General features: G+C 43.9%; 1 long non-coding RNA gene across 2 annotated transcripts; it reads right to left on the reverse strand.

The window, feature by feature from the left end:
* Positions 1 to 1,039: 1,039 nt before the first annotated feature.
* On the reverse strand, positions 1,040 to 4,178 carry LOC148184790 (uncharacterized). Of its 2 annotated transcripts, none has more exons than XR_015771993.1 (3): positions 4,044 to 4,178; positions 3,331 to 3,663; positions 1,040 to 1,678 (listed from the first exon to the last, which is right to left on the reverse strand). It is a non-coding gene; the product is annotated as an uncharacterized LOC148184790 (long non-coding RNA). The 2 variants fall into 2 exon arrangements; XR_015771994.1 differs by lacking the exon at positions 4,044 to 4,178 and adding an exon at positions 3,869 to 3,967.
* Positions 4,179 to 5,902: the final 1,724 nt, after the last annotated feature.

Raw genomic sequence — 5,902 nt, forward strand, 5'->3', positions numbered from 1 at the left:
TGACTGTGAGAAACTGAGTAGCCAAATATCAGTAATATTGTGCTTGTGACATTGCTCACCCCAAGTGTGCAGCAGAAGACCTGGATGGACAGAGGGGATGAAAAGTGAGGAGAATGATCCCCACTGCATTCCTCCTTCCCAGCCCAGCCTACTGAGCTCAGGCTTTGCCACTGTGTAGGTGGCATGTGGCTGTGAATGAAAAGCCTTTGTGTGGCTAAATTGTTCCCTACATTGTTCAGATGAACCATGGAGGACATAACCCAAGAAGGTAAAAAAACTGGGCTGTATGGTAGTAAAATTGATAGTTTCCTTCTCAGAGGGGTAGTTCAGATCTGCTTAGGTTAAGGTGAATGGTTTAAAGATGTTTGAAGGAAGAATCTGTCTGCATGCTTTCCCTGTGTGGCTTTGGGGGCTGAAGAGTGAAAAAGGGGGACAAAAGGCTGCCTGGCCTAATTCTGGCCTAATTCTTTGTGCCAGAGTGGAGGATATGTGTACCAGTCAGTACTGTTTTCCTGAGGAGCCATGTTCTGATAATGAATAGAAAGCTGCTGAACTTACTGCTGCACAGAGCAATATACCTTTTTCTGTAAAATGGGCCATTAACACCTGTGAAACAATAAAATTACTCTTTTCTAGTCCCTCATTACAATATCTTCAGTTTTACCTTTAGAGTTAGCAAAGTAGCTCTACTAGAGCTAATTCTGAGGGGAAGGATGCCAATAGAGCTGCTGGAAAGGCAATGGAGTGAGACTGGTGTTCAAGTAGCAAGGCATGTTTGGGGTGTTTTGTTTCAGTAGGAAACTGAGTTTTGATTTTCATTGAGAAAACCTCTCTTCCACTGAACATCTTTTCTCAGAGGGTTTCTGGTAACCCATTTCCACGGCAGAGCCATTTTAAGCCTTCCCAAGTCTCTGTTCTTGGTACTCCACTTGTAGTTTCTGCATACAGGCGTGCTAGTCTTGCCATGCTGGCAATGCAGACCCACGAACACCCATGTTATACCTGAGCAGTGGGTCTGAAACATTACAGTGTGGACAAAGCAGGTGGGAAGGCCCTTTCAGGCCAGGACCCCAGAGCTGAACATAGTTCCCAGTGAATTACACCAGGAGTTTCTGCTCAGAACCCCCTTTCTCCTGTGCTGGCTGAAACTGAAGCCACAGCTCTGTAGGAGTGAATGGTCTCCCAATTCACCTGGCCTTTGACAGAGAAGTGTGGTGACATGGGATTGGAAATGGCAGGGACAATATGCAGAGTACTTCAGCAAGGCACACTCCAAATAGCCCCTGAGGGCAGCTGGGATTCACTGAGAATAACTAAGCCTGAGATGTCTGTGTAATTCATGGTGGCTTTGTGGATTCCTGTCTAAATATCAGGACCAAAAAATTCAGACTCTGCAGCTGTTAATGAAATGATCTCTTGAGAACAGCTTTGCACATAAGGGATGCTTATTTTGTGTGTAAAATTTGTAAGGCCATCATTAGCTTTTTTCTTGACCCTTATTCCCAGGATGGTGAAAAACAATTTCATTTGCAAATAGTAGATTTCAAGGTCTATGATTTGAAAAATCTTCTTGAAGTGGTAATGCAAGCACTGTGCACTGTCTCTGTGGCCCAGGGCTTGCACGGTAGCTTCCTTTTTGCATTAGCACCATTGAGTATTCTTCTCTTGTACTCATTCCCTGCAAAAGAGATATTGACAGAGGGATCCCTTTGAGTCTTTGAGTTTGCCTGACTGTGGAAAAGAGTAGAGATGGGTATTTGGAGAAGAATAGTGGGAATAATTGTTTTTTTTATTGGTGCGATGTATTGAACAACAGATTTTTTTCACCCTGAGCCATGTGAAATAGACATTGTGTAAACTTTTGGGCTGAACAAAAGATTCAGTTAGTCAGATAAAACAATCTCAAAGGGTGTAATCTGGAGACAAATGTGCAGAAAATGTTAAACAGAGGTGTGCAGTGGAGTAGGAAGACAGTCAACCTGTTCATGATCCACGTGGCCATCTTTGCTTGCAGGGTCTTGTATCCTCTGAAATGGATATGTGACTGAGTGTAATCACTTATTCTGTGTATGTGACCAAAGGACTTGGTCAAAAAAAGTTCAAAGTCCCAACATCCTCCAGTTTAACTAAAATACTGTGTTGTGTTATTAAGACTTTTAAATGCCTGTAATAAAACAGAAGCGTCATTTTGAACAAATGTGTTTTGTTATTTTAATATTTATGATTTGAATGTTTTGCTTGTTGAACCACTGAATGACATGACATTTCACTAAGTGACATAATATTTCATAATTTTGCCAAGCTCAAACATAGATGAAATTTATGGGGTGGAGTTCAGGAAAGAACATGGGTGAGAATATGGAGAAGGAAAAAAGGAAAAAAGCTTGGGAACAGGTTGTTCTATAAGCTGAAAGACCTGTCCATGAAGTATTGTTGGGCCTATGTTTTGAAGGCTGCATTGACAAGAAGGAGCCATTCTGGGATTTCTGGTAGAAAGCTGTTGGATGAGGAGTATGGAATTAGACTGAGTGAAGAGTGAAATTTCTGGATCATGTTTCTGAAGAACAGTTGTGGTAGCAATCAGGCTGCACTGGGACAGTCTCAAAATACCCTTCACATCAGAAGTTCTGAGAAATTTGTATTTGAGAAACCAGGTGTTTCTAAAATGACTGAAATTCAGCCATGCTGCCAGCTACACAGAGCAGATGACATCCTTGTCAGCTGTATTTTTGTCACCCACAGAAATACCACACCACAGCTGTCTGGAGCTCTAGTTAGAGGTTCCCTTCTGAGCTCTGGGTCTCCTGAGTCCACAGCAAGAAGTCAGGAATGCTGACTTGGCTCATTACTCCTGAGCTGGAGAGCCTAGAAAGCATCACATCTTTTCTCCTGTGGCTGCTCACCTCTGCAGTTTGTCTCAAGTTTTTAAATGGGAACCTGACTTGCATTTGCCAGAAATTCATCATCCTAAGATATAGCAGTCAAAGTCTTTGGGCCAGCAGCATGGCATTTACGTTTTGAGTGCTCTATAGAGCATAGTCCTTGCACGTGGCACATTACCAGCTTCTGAAGGGCATTCAGTGCTAAATGGCCATGCAAGAGATTTGTGTGAGAAAAAATCCTCTCATATCTACTGCTTGGTCATAAAAAACACTGTAGTGCACAAACAAAAAAGATAAAAATTATCTTTTTTATGTGTTTCTGCTGCATTTCTCAAAAGGAGGCACGGGTTCAAAGCATGCACTGCAGTTTACAGTTGTACTTGATGGATCCTCATCCCACTGAAACAGCTGATAAACCACAGAAAAGCCACTGAAACATGTGACCTACCTTAGTTAACGTCAGCAAAAATGGTGAGAGAGAGAAGGAGACCTGAGACTCCTCCAAAGGTGACTCCAAAGTTCCTCTGCTCTCCTGGGACTTTCCTCAGCCTCGTGCTTTTTCCAAGCTCTGAAGTGCAGCTATGCTTTAAAAGCCGACAGAGCCAGAGGCATTTTTTCCCCTTGCTTTCATTGATTTTTCTTGACATACTGATGTTGCTTTGCAGACAGAAGTGCTCTGTTGTGGCCTGTGTCAGGAGCAGGAGGGAGAGCCAGTGTCAGCCACAGCATCTGGACCAACCGCTCGAGAATCAAACTCACTTTTCATTCATGACTGAACCTGCTGTGTGAGAAATTGGGATACATTACTTCCAAAGCTTGCAAGTTACACACCACAGAGTAATGGCATGGGTAAGCTATGAAATAGCTTTCTGTATGACCAAATACTGTTAAAGATCAGAAAACCCAACAGAAACTAGGGTGCTCAGGCTTGCAGTCAGATTTCTCGTTTCAGCCATGCCTACCCCCTGTGCTGTTAAGAAGCTTACCAGTTTCCTGAACAGCAAAATGTTTCCTCCCCTCTCCCCCTTGTGCTCTGGATATGTGATGTGTAACAGGGTGGGTTGCAAGTGCCTCTCAGCTCAAGCTCTGCCCTGCAGGGAGGTTCCATTATGGACCTCCTCACTGCCTGAGGGAGGTTCCTTGCAGGCCAGGGGAGGATACCTGACTGAGTAGTGAACTAGGTCCATTTGTCATCTGCACTGTGGCATTTATTCAGAGAACTCAGGATATCTGAATTAGAGAAATCCAAGAGCAGATCTGCCAGCCCCATCAGTCTCACAAGCATCTGTGTCTTCTCAGAGCTTTGTGGGAACCCTGTTGTTGAAAAAAGAGCATTTCATCACAGTGCCTGATTGTGCTGCATAATGACAATATCCTGTGCTGCAGGGAACTCCCTTCTTCCTAAACCTCTGTGAAGTGACTCAAGGAGCTAAAAAGGCTATATTGCAATCAGCTGGGAAATCACTGCCATCTGATAGCTCTATAGCATCTGCACTGATTTTCTGTAGGACACTTGATCTCTGCAGGTAATCATGGAAAGAGACTGGAAGAGGGAAAACAACCTCAGCAGTAGTGGTAGCTTTCTGTGAGGACAGGTAAAACCCAAATGTGAAGAGTTAGGAGGAGGGGGTGATGACACCCCTTTCCCTCCCTAGGCATGCCGTATTTCAGGGGTGGGATGTGGTCCCTCAGACAAGGGATGATGCAGGCCTGGCTGCATTGGTTGAAAATCTACAGCAGAATAACACACAGCATCCTTGAGAGCTTGCTCTCTGATTGCCCACCCTGCCTAAACAACAGCACATTCTGTGACTGGTTTGGCCTGTGCCCATTAGTGCTCTCTGAGATGCTGCCCAGTCAGTTTGTGAAACAGCTGGTAGCAGCAACCATGTCCAAAAAGCAGCAGGGCTGTGATTGCACCAAGTTTGTCTCTCTGCACTTTAAGCAGGCCTCCACTGCTATTCTGGTGGGCTTTGCACCTTCAGACACCCCACCATGCCCTCACACCATCCTTCAGGCATGCAGCAAGTTTTGTCTTCGTGGCATAGCAGAAGCACTCTGATTTCACACCAAACTTCACACCCACAGGTTATGTACCAGCTTCTCTGTGTTCTCAGTGAACTTATCTGGTCTTAATTCTTCTCTTCCAAGTAAATCTGGATCTCCTCTGTTTCCAAAGTCGTGATGGTCCAACATTTGCTCTTTACAGACCTATTCTTAAAGACTGGAAGAAGTGGAGCACATTTCAGTGGATGGATGGGAGTCCTCTCATGTTTGAGTCTTTTCATTCTAGAAAGTTTTCACCCCAACTTTACAAGGGCAAACTAAACTTTTTTCCACTGCCAGTGTCAAGTGAGTACAACACTCCTTAGTGAATCTATAACCTGGGCAAAAAAAAAAGAGAAAACTTTAGCTATTGAATAATTCATGGCATCCTTGCAGTAGTTCTTCTCAGTTTGTATGTAATACTTTTCTCAAATATACACTGAAGATTTTCTTGGGGTCTTCTTTATGGTGCTATTTGGGTAATGTAAGATGCTATTAGTAAGTGAAATGCCACTGCAGAACATGAGCACAGCTCATAAAGTGATGATGAGTTTTTGTAGCTGCTTCTTTTAGAGGTGTGTTTTTTATGCTCTGAACTCCTCACCAAGTTCAGAGGAACTCAGAACCACAAAGCATCTTCTCAAGTGCATTTTCTTTACATTTAGCTTCATCTTTACTGTCCTTGTTTCCAATTGCCATAATTTCTGGCTTATAGGCAATGCAGGAGAAGGGCAACTTTTCTCAATAGTCAGCCATCATGTTCACTTGTGAAGCTTCTGTTCTCTCTGACTGCCAGTGCTGCATGTGGTACCCCAGGACTTTGTCTGAGAACTACTGCTGTGTCCTGCTGTCTGTCCCTGCAAGGTACCTGTCCTTCCATGGGGATGGCAGCAGACACTGGGGCTCAGGGTGGTCCCCTCCCTCCTGGAGCCAAAGGACCAATTCAACATCTGACTCATTAATTTCCTTTTGTG

The sequence above is a fragment of the Pseudopodoces humilis genome, chromosome 2 (assembly GCF_049639895.1).
Source record: "Pseudopodoces humilis isolate 2021_Gansu_Grassland_sample_001 chromosome 2, ASM4963989v1, whole genome shotgun sequence".
Lineage (NCBI taxonomy): Eukaryota > Metazoa > Chordata > Aves > Passeriformes > Paridae > Pseudopodoces > Pseudopodoces humilis.